Raw genomic sequence first — 11,016 nt, forward strand, 5'->3', positions numbered from 1 at the left:
GGGGGACATATCTGTCCATGCATCCATCGCGGCGCGCGATACGACCCTCGATAATAGTAATCATCGCGGCGCGCGATACGTCCCTCGAAATATAGTATCCGTCGCGGCGCGCGACACGTCCCTTGAAATATAGTATCCATCGCGGCGCGCGATACGTCCCTTGAAATGGTACATTCTCTTTATTTTCTTATTCTTTCTCAATGCACATAACACTTGTCACAACCATGTCTCAGAACAATGCAAATGACATGTTCACACAAATAATGAAGAGATGACCATTTTCATAACATTGCACAATTCACAACAACACAATTAGGATACAACATCAACAATGATTCAACAAGCCTTTCAAACAATTCTCAACACATCACACAAATAATTGATCACATTGCCTTTTATTATCCCTTTCTCATCATTAGAATTAATCAATGTAGACAAGTCAACCCATCACCAAGCCTCATTATCCTAAACACATATTACAAGGAAATACGTGAATTTCATACACTTAACAAGGGTTTAGAAATCCACTTGCCTCAATCGATCAAGAATTCACTCCACTTGAGCCTTCCCTTTTCGTTGAGATTCCAAATCAATGCAATCTATTCAAGTACATAGTCACAATAAGATTTCGAAACTAACAACATCCATATTAGTATAGGTTTAGCCTAGACCCATACGATCACCCAAATCTATAATCAAGTTCCTAAGTTTTAAGCTTAGGATTAAGTTTCAACTCTTTTTCAATATCATTAAAGTTAGTCACACAATTTTTCCAAGACCCACGTTGAACAACTACCAATTTCCATTCACCTTATCCTTCTATTTATGACAAATATTTTGTCTTTTCTCTTTTTCAATGTTTAGCAATACACATCAAGTTATCTATAATCAAATCACCCAATCAATATATTAAAAATTGATTCATAATACGATAATAATAAAAATAAACTTACAATCGAAACCGCACAACTTAATCAACTTACAATGACATACTGTATACGCCATTCTTAATTCCTAATGCTTAATTTAAAAAAAGAATCATTGCCCAATCATCACTCCATTAATACCAATCCATAATTGGTAAATAATTTAGGGTAAAACAAAATGATACACTGCACCTATCAAATCTACAAACATACGAAGCAAATCATCCCTTTCCTACCTAATATAGTATTATTTCCACACATATACATATGTAGAAATTAATGAAGAGCATGCAGAGCACTTTATGCAGTACCTGAACCAAATCGAAACTCACGATGCCGAAACCCTACGCCCTTTTCTTCTTTTCCTTTTTCAGTTATGACTCAAATATTAAACCCCAAATAATTTAATTCATTTTAACCCATGGTCAAGTGGTATAGAGTCTTTAATAAATGATCACTTTAACCCACTAACTATCGATTAATTAACTTAAGTTAAACGAATAGTTCAAACTTTCCAAAAATGACCTTCCGGGTCATCACATTATCCACCACTAAAAATCATGTTCGTCCTCGAACATAAGGTGAAAGAAAGTACCTGAAGCTTAAAAAAGCTGAGGATATTTGGCACGCATGTCAGACTCTGTCACCCAAGTTACCTCTCCCACTGATCGGTGCTTCCATTGCACCTTCACTGAAGCAATCTCCTTGGTCCTAAGCTTTCGAACCTGCCTGTCCAATATAGCTATAGGTTCCTTCTCAAATGTCAAGTCTGGACCCAACTCCACTGAATCGAGTGAAAGCACATGTGACTAATTCGGAATATACTTCCGAAGCATAGAGACATGGAAGACAGGATGAACTGCCGACAAACTAGGTGGCAAGGCCAACTTATAGGCCACATCTCCCACTCGACTCAAAATCTCAAAAGGTCCAATAAATCTAGGGCTAAGCTTGCCCTTCTTGCCGAACCGCATCACACCCTTCATAGGTGACACTCTAAGCCAAACATGATCGCCCTCCATAAACACTAAGGCTCTAACTCTCCGATCTGCATAACTCTTCTGTCGACTCTGGGCTGTCAACAGTCTATACTGAATCCTACGGACTTGCTCCATAGCATCTCTAAGCAAGTCAGTATCCAAAGAGTCCATCTCTGCCGAATCAAACCAATCGATCGGAGACCTACATCGTCTGTCATACAACGCCTCAAATGGGGCCATCTGAATACTAGAGTGATAACTGTTATTGTAGGCAAACTCTGCTAAGGGTAAATATCGATCCCATCTAGCACCAAAATTGATCACACATGCTCGGAGCATGTCCTCCAACACCTGAATCGTCCGCTCGGACTGACCATCTGTCTGAGGGTGAAAGGCTGTACTCATAACTAGCTGAGTACCCAAACCATGTTGTAATGCCTTCCAGAAGTGAGAAGTAAATAGTAAACCTCGATATGATATAATAGAAACAGGAACCTTATGTAGTCGCACAATCTGACTGATATATAGCTCGGTTAACTTCTCTGTCGTATATTTCACCCGAACCGGAATGAAGTGGGCAGACTTGGTCAGCCTATCAACAATAACCCAAATTGAGTCATAACCACCCACTGTGGTAGGCAAACCCACAACAAAGTCCATAGTGATCTGCTCCCACTTTCAAGTAGGAATAGGCATTCTCTGAGATACACCCCCAGGACACTGGTGCTCACACTTGACCTGTTGACAAGTCAAACACCTAGAAACAAAGTCTGAAATATCTCTCTTCATCCCACACCACCAGTAATGCTGACTCAGATCATGATGCATCTTCGCTGCTCCCGGATGGATAGAGTATCGGGAACAATGGGCCTCTTCAAGAATCAGTCTAGTCAACCCTCCCGTCTTGGGCGCACAAATCTTGCCTCTGATCCTCAAGACACTGTCAGAATTAAGGACAGCCTCCTTGGCTTCCCCTCTCAATACTCTGTCTCGAATGAGACATAACTTCTTATCATCAAACTGGTGCGCACGGATCTGCTCGACTAAAAAAGACTGAGCAATAAAAGCAATCATCTCATCACTTTTCTCTGAGATCTGCAACCGGACAAGACTATTAGCTAACCTCTGAACATCTCTAGCCAATGGTCTCTCATCAATGCTAAGTGCGGCAAGACTTCCCATTATAGGAGTCTTCCTACTCAGAGCATCAGCAACCACATTGGCCTTCCCCAGATGATATAGAATGGTCACATCATAGTCCTTCAATTACTCAAGCCACCTACGCTGCCTCAAGTTCAGATCCCTCTGACTAAAGATATACTGAAGACTTCGATGATCAGTGAAGATCTCACAATGCACCCCATACAAATAATGACGTCATAACTTAAGTACAAATACTACAGCTGCCAACTCCAAATCATGAGTAGGGTAGTTCTTCTCATGGGACTTCAATTGCCTAGAAGCATAAGCAATCACTTTCCCCTTCTGCATCAATACACCACCCAACCCGACTCCTGAAGCATCACAATACACAGTAAAGTCTACATCCTCCTCAGGTAGAGTCAACACAGGAGCCGAAGTCAACAAAGTCTTGAGCTTTTAAAAACTCTCCTCATACTCATCAGGCCACTGAAAACCCACACCCTGTCGAGTCAATCTAGTCAATGGAGCTACAATAGTAGAGAAACTCTGAACAAATCGTCGGTAATAACCTGCCAATCCCATAAAACTCCTAATCTCGGTAGGAGAAGTAGGTCGCGTCCAGCCTCTAACTGCCTCAATCTTGGCCGGATCTACTCTAATACCCTCATTGGACACCACGTGTCCCAAGAATGCCACAGAATTAAGCCAGAACTCACACTTTGAGAACTTGGCATACAACCTCTCTTCCCTCAATCTCTGAAGTACAATTCTCAAATGTCGGACATGGTCATCCTCAGTCCTGGAGTAAACCAAAATGTCATCGATGAAAACAATCACAAAACAATCAATGTATGGTCGAAACACCCCGTTCATCAACTCCATAAAAGCTGCAAGGGCATTAGTTAACCCAAAGGACATCACTAAGAACTCATAATGCCCATACCGAGTCCGAAAAGCTGTCTTAGGGATATCTGATGCCCTAATCTTCAACTGATGATACCCAGACCTCAAATCAATCTTAGAGAACAACGATGCCCCCTGTAGCTGATCAAATAAGTCATCAATATGCGGAAGAAGATACTTATTTTTCACTGTTACCTTGTTTAACTGTCTGTAATCAATACACATCCTCATAGTCCCATCCTTCTTCTTCACAAACAACACAGGGGCACCCCAAGGTGACACACTAGGGCGAATAAACCCCTTACTCAATAAATCTTGCAACTGATCCTTCAACTCTTTCAACTCTACTGGAGCCATACGGTAGGGAGGAATATAAATGGGCTTAGTGCCCAGCTCCAAATCAATAGCAAAATCAATATCCCTATCGTGAGGAACACCTAGAAGATCAGAAGGGAATACATCAAGAAACTCCTGAACCACGGGAATAGAATCCATGGAAGGTGGTTCAACACTAGTGTCCCGAATAAGAGCTAAGTAAGACAAACACCCTCTCTCCACCAATCTCTGAGCACGGATAAAAGAGATGACCTTGCTAGGATAAGAGCTATTAGAACCCTTCCACTCAACCCTCGGAACACCAGGCATTGCTAAAGTCACAGTCTTAGCATTACAATCAAGGACATCATGATAAGAAAAAAGCCAATTCATACCTAAGATAACATCAAAATCTACCATCCCCAGAATAATCAAATCTACCCAAGTGTCATACCCCGCTAGAGAAACAAGACAAGATCGATACACTCGATCCACCACTAAGGGCTCACCCACGGGTGTAGAAACACGAATAGGTACAGTCATGCTATCACATATCATATCAAATTCAACAGCAAAATAGGTGGACACATAAGAGAATGTAGACCCTGGATCAAACAATATAGAAGCAGATCGATGGCATACTGGATAATACCTGTAATAACAGCATCAGAAATCTCCGCTTCGGGTCTCCCCAGAAAAGCATAACAGTGGCCCCCTCGGCCACCTTCAACCTGGGTGGTAACTCAACTCCCACTCTGTTGAGCTGCAGAACCACTACTAGAAGCTCTACCGCCTCTACCTGACTGAACTCTGCCTCGGCCTCTACCCTGTGGTACCGGTGGTCTAGCCTGAAATAAAAAATTAGGTTGGGACCCTCCACGACCCCTCTTGGAAGTACACTGTCGCATCAGGTGATCGGGATCTCCACAAGAAAAGCAAAATCTCTGTCCTGGGAACTGCTGTGCGGACCCTGAAAACCCACTATAATTGCCTCACCCCATAGGTCGCTGTTGTGAAACGTGACCCACACTAAAAGAACCTTGAGGTATCTGGCCACCCTCGGATGTCGGCATAGATGCATGAACGGGTCCTCGCTGCTGAAAGGAACCACTCCCTCTATGTGATCCCCTACCTCCAGATGAGGCACCATGAAACTGACCTGTTGTACGGACCCTCTTAGGGTCCCGAAACTCTTCTCTCTCCATCAATTCCGCCTCTTTAGCGGCACTCACAATGGACTGGAAGGAAGCCCCCCTCTCTCGATGCTCTAAACACAGCCGATCTGATGGAGAAAGTCAGCCCCCTCACGAATTTACGGATCCTTTCCGTCTCGTTTGGAATAATGGCCAAAGCATGCCTAGACAACTGGCAAAAACGGGCCTTATACTCTGTAACTGATAAGCTGTCCTGTCTCAGATTCTCAAACCTCAAACGACTCTCCTCTCTCACGCTCCAAGGGATAAAACGGTCATGGAAGGAACTGGAAAACCTCTCCCAAGTCACTGGAGGAGATCCAACTGGCAAAGCCCCCGAATAAGTTCTCCACCACTCTCTCGCTGGCCCACGAAGTTGGAGTGTAGCATATCGAACCCCATGTGAGTCAACTAATCCAACAATGTAGCATATCGAACCCCATGTGACTCAACTAATCCAACAACCTCTAACAACTCTCGGCATGTAGTCAAAAACTTATGAATGTCCTCACTCTTCCCACCCTGAAACTGAGGTGGGTCCATCTTTCAAAATTTTTCATATCTACGCTGCTCATCCTCTGTCAAAACAACCAATGGTGCACCTTGACCCCCAATTGCTGGTGCAAGATCATTCTCAACTATGGGATCCTTTGGTGGCTGCCCCACCACATCATGCATAACTGGAGCTTTCTGCTGCTCTTGGGTCTGAGCCCTCTCTCTAGTCTGAGAGTCTTGTGGTGTAGTGGTCGCACCACCACCCTGAGTAAAGCTCTCAAGCATATTTAACACTCTCAATAATGTATCCTGAAGCAAAGGTGTGACTGCAGGCTCTGGAGGAACCTGGTCCTCTCTGTCATCAATTTGAGGCTCGGGAGAGGCCTCTCTAGTACGACCTCTAACTGGTACTGTTCCACGGCCACGGCCTCTGCTTAGTGTCGTTCCACGAGCACGACCTCTAGCTCGGGATCTACCCCTACCCCTAGCTGGGGCCTCAACAACTGCCTCGGGAAGTGCCTCTCCTCTACCACCACTAACAGTCGCTCTAGTCCTCGTCATCTGTCAAAAGAGTATACAATAGCTCAGTACTAAAGAAGGTAACCACGCACGATGAGAAAGAAAGAACAAAAATGAAGTTTCTTAATAGTCTTTATAGCCTCTTAGAGATAAGTACAGACGTCTCAGTACCGATCCTTCAGACTCTATATAGACTCAGCTTGTATGCACGTAAGACCTATGAACCTGGGGCTTTGATACCATTTTGTCACAACCCAAAAATGGATGTGATGGCACTCGTCGTATCCCACCAAGACAAGTCAGCCTAAAACCCAATCATTTCTATAAAGTGCAGAAATAAAGCAAAGTTCAATAACAATTACTACTACGAAAACAAGTCAACTTAATTCAATCCCCAAAACCTGGTTGTCACGTGCACAAGCCTCTAATGTAAATAATAGAATTGAAATAAAATACGCAAGTCTCAAATGATGTTGTCTTTCAAGTAAAAACAAAATCATAAACAGGAGTAAGAAGGTTCGCTGAGATGACAAATAGCTACCTCTCAGATCTCCACAGAAAGCCTTGGAAACGAAGAGAATGGAAGGTATCACAAAGATCCAGGCTCGTAACCTACAAAAGATTATAGAAGCAAGGGGTGAGTACCAAACCACACGGTACTCAACAAGCGAACCTCTAAACACAAGCTAAGGGTACAGAATACGGGTACTCCTTACACCCCATCCTAACCTCCATAGCTACAACCTGCATAAAACCAGCCCAACCTAACAATTCACAGTTTACAAAGCATACAGTTCATCAATAATAAAAAATAATGCAATGCAATGAAATGCAATGTCAAGTATAGTGATGCATGTCTGACCTAATGATACACACCCGCTGTCTCTCAGTCCGGGACCCACGGGGGACATATCTGTCCATGTATCCATCGCGGCGCGCGATACGACCCTCGATAATAGTAACCATCGCGGCGCGCGATACGTCCCTCGATTAATTAACTTAAGTTAAACGAATAGTTCAAAATTTCCAAAAATGACCTTCCGGATCATCACATAAATAGTGGTGGTCTTCATTTGTTTTACATATAAGAAAATATAGAGTGCATAAAGTTTGTTAAAAAAAAGAGTTCTTATTAGTTGAAGGGAGGTGTTCTTTTTGTGGAGCTTTGGACTCAACTCTTGTCCAGAGTTGTTGAGTTATCTTTTGTGAATAAGCAGTTGTATCCTGGAGGGGACAAGTCAAGAAGGACTACTGCTGAACCAGTGAAAAACATTTGTTGTAGTGGGCTTGAATCTCCTTAAAGAGAGCGAGATATCCGCGCCTCAGCCTGAAGAGATTTATTTCTTCATTTTTATTTTCAATTGTAATATTGTAATTCTGCTATTTTGTAATTTTTCACTAACAATTTTAAGGAGATTCAATAATGTCTACAATTGAAAAAACCGCGGATGTCAAGATGGGAGACCTTAACAAGCCATTTCGGTTCACTGGTAACCATTTCAAGAGATGAAAGGGTAAAGTACTTTTCTACTTAAGTCTTCTCAATGTTTCTTATGTGTTAACTTAGAAGAATCATAATAAAGTTGATGACACCTCCATGGCTGATGATGAACTTATTTCTCATCATGAGAAAGTGGAAAGTACGATGGTGAAGAGGCAAGGGGCCAAAATGCACTTTTACAAAAACAAGAGAGTAACATCACAACGAAGGTAAATTTAATTACTTCAAATAATGCTACTCTTGAAACTCACAAAAATACTTCTTTGAAGCCTAAGAAGAAATTTTTTAAAGAAAAATAATAGTAGACCTCCCAAGAAAAATAATTGTGAAAATAACCAAGCACAAAATCAACAAGTTCAAGATAAGGGACCGTGCTTTGTTTGTGGCAAGAGTGGGCATATTGCAAGATTTTACAGATTCTGAAAACATGGTCCTAACCCTCAGACAAACGTTACCGAAGAACCTTTTGTGGCAGTGATTACCGACATAAACATGGTTGAGAGTGTTGATGGATGGTGGGATGATTTTGGTGCAAACTATCATGTCTGTTATGACAAAGACTGATTTAAAAAATATACTCATTTTGAGGAGCCCAAAACCATCATGCTTGGTGATTCTCATACAACTCAAGTGCTTGGAACGGAAAATGTCGAATTGTGTTTTACTTCTAAAAGGGTATTAACTTTGAAAGATGTACTTTATACTCCTTCTATGAGAAAAAATTTGATGTCTAGTTTTCTTCTTACTAAAGCAGGTTTTAAATAGATTATTGAATCTGATCAAACAATATGTCATTGTGAAGAAGGGTATTTTTGTGGGAAAGGGGTATGCTTGTGATGGGATGTTCAAATTGAATGTTGAAAAGAATAAAGTTTCTACTTCTGTTTATATGCTTTCTTCTACCAATTTTTGGCATGCTCGTTTGTGTCATACTAATGATCGTTATGTTGGAGTAGTTTAGGACTAATCCCAATGGTTAAAAAGAATTTTGAAAAGTGTGAGGCTTGTAGTAAAGCCAAAATCACTAGAAGGCCTCGTTTTTAAGTTAAAAGAAAAACTGATTTGTTAGAATTAGTTCATACTGATATTTGTGAACTTTGTGGAATTTTAACTCGTGGAGGTAATAGATAGTTTATCACTTTCATTGATGATTTTTCTATTTTTACATATGTTTACTTGATGAAAAATAAAAGTGATGCTTTTAAAAATTTCAAAACTTATCTCCATGAGGTTGAAAATCAGTTTGGAAGAAGAATTAGAAGTGGTAGAGGCCGTGACTATGAGTCAAATGAGTTTAATTCTTTTGTTAGATCATTGGGAATAATTCATGAAACTACTCCTCCTTATTCTCATTCATCTAATGGTGTAGCGGAAAGGAAAAAAAGAATTTTGGTTGAATTGACTAATGTCATGCTTATTGAGTCACATGCACCTTTAAATTTTTGGGGTGAAGCTATTTTGACTGCTTGTTATGTGTTGAATCGTGTGCCTCATAAAAAGTCTAAATTGACACCTTTTGAATTGTGGAAAAGTCACAAGCCAAGTTTGGGATATCTAAGAGTTTGGGATTATCTAGCCTTTGTGAGGCTAATGGATCCCAAGATTATAAAGTTTGGTAAGAAAGTTACTACTTGTGCTTTTCTTGGTTATGCTTCAAACAGTACAACCTATAGATTTTTTAATCTTGAAGATAATATTATAATTGAATTAGGTGATGCTATTTTTCATGAAGATAAATTTCCATTTGATTCTAAAAATAGTGGGGGTCAAAGGATTGAACAAAATATTTTGTCACTACTTAGTTCTTCTACTTCTACTTTGAAAAATAAAGACGTTAATGATCTTGAGTTAAGAAGAAGTAAAAGAGCTAGGGTAGAAAAATATTTTGGTCCTGATTTTTATGTGTTTAATGTTAGAGATGATCCTCTCACTTTGAAAGAAGCATTATCTTCACATGATTCTATATTTTGGAAAGAGGCTGTAAATGATGAAATGGAATCACTAATTTCTAATAAAACTTGGAAGTTAGTTGATTTACCACCGGGTTGTAAAACTATTGGTTGCAAATGGGTCTTTCGAAAAAAGTTGAAACTGGATGGATCAATTGATAAATACAAGGCTAGGCTAGTTGCAAAAGGTTTTAAACGACTAGAAGGCCTAGAATTTTTTGATAATTTTTCTCCAGTAACAAGAATTACATCTATAAGGCTTTTAATTGCTATGACTGCAATTTTTAATTTGCAAATCCATCAAATGGATGTAAAAACTGCTTTTTTTAAATAGAGACCTAAATGAGGAAATTTATATGGAACAACCCGAGTCTTTTGAGGAAGTAGGCTAAGAAAGCAAAGTGTGTGAATTTACTAAATTCCTATATGGCTTGAAACAGACACCAAAGCAATGGCATGAAAAATTTGATTCCTACATGATTAATAATGGGTTTAAAATAAATGAGTGTGATAAGTGCATTTATCATAAGTCTTGGAATAATTCACATGTAATTATTTGCGTATATTTTGGTGATTTGCTGATCTTTGACTCTAACATGAATGTTATTGTCACGCCCCGGGACTACAATCTGGGCGGAACTGGCACTCGAATACCATTGCTGGACCCAAGGGAACCCTTGGCCTGACTTACTTAACTCAATGGAAGACTTAACTCATCACATACATATTCATGAAGTAACTAAAATGTTATAAAGGAACATTCAACTGGCCATAAAGGCAAACTCAAGTCTTTAACATATGAAATGAAAAGTAAAGACAACTGAATTGACCAACTGACTGTCTATCTATCTATGAAGCCTCTAAACAACTGAGATGGATGTCGGGACAGGCCCACGACATTCTAATGAACTAATATTAAAACTGAAAACAATAAATAGGAGTCCTTTGGAATGCAAAGAGGCTCACTAACAGACTTTGAACTGCTCACTGATCAATGATGCGTCGGAATGTCGATCCTAGTTACCTGTGTCTGCATCATAATACGATGCAGGCCAATTGGCATAAATACATTGAATGTATGAGTATGCGAGT

At 40.3% G+C, this 11,016-nt stretch overlaps 1 pseudogene; it reads right to left on the reverse strand.

Annotated features, from left to right (window-relative positions):
• Window positions 1-1,477: 1,477 nt before the first annotated feature.
• On the reverse strand, window positions 1,478-5,472 carry LOC125852060 (uncharacterized; annotated as a pseudogene).
• Window positions 5,473-11,016: the final 5,544 nt, after the last annotated feature.

This window comes from Solanum stenotomum, unplaced genomic scaffold (genome assembly GCF_019186545.1).
Source record: "Solanum stenotomum isolate F172 unplaced genomic scaffold, ASM1918654v1 scaffold31979, whole genome shotgun sequence".
Lineage (NCBI taxonomy): Eukaryota > Viridiplantae > Streptophyta > Magnoliopsida > Solanales > Solanaceae > Solanum > Solanum stenotomum.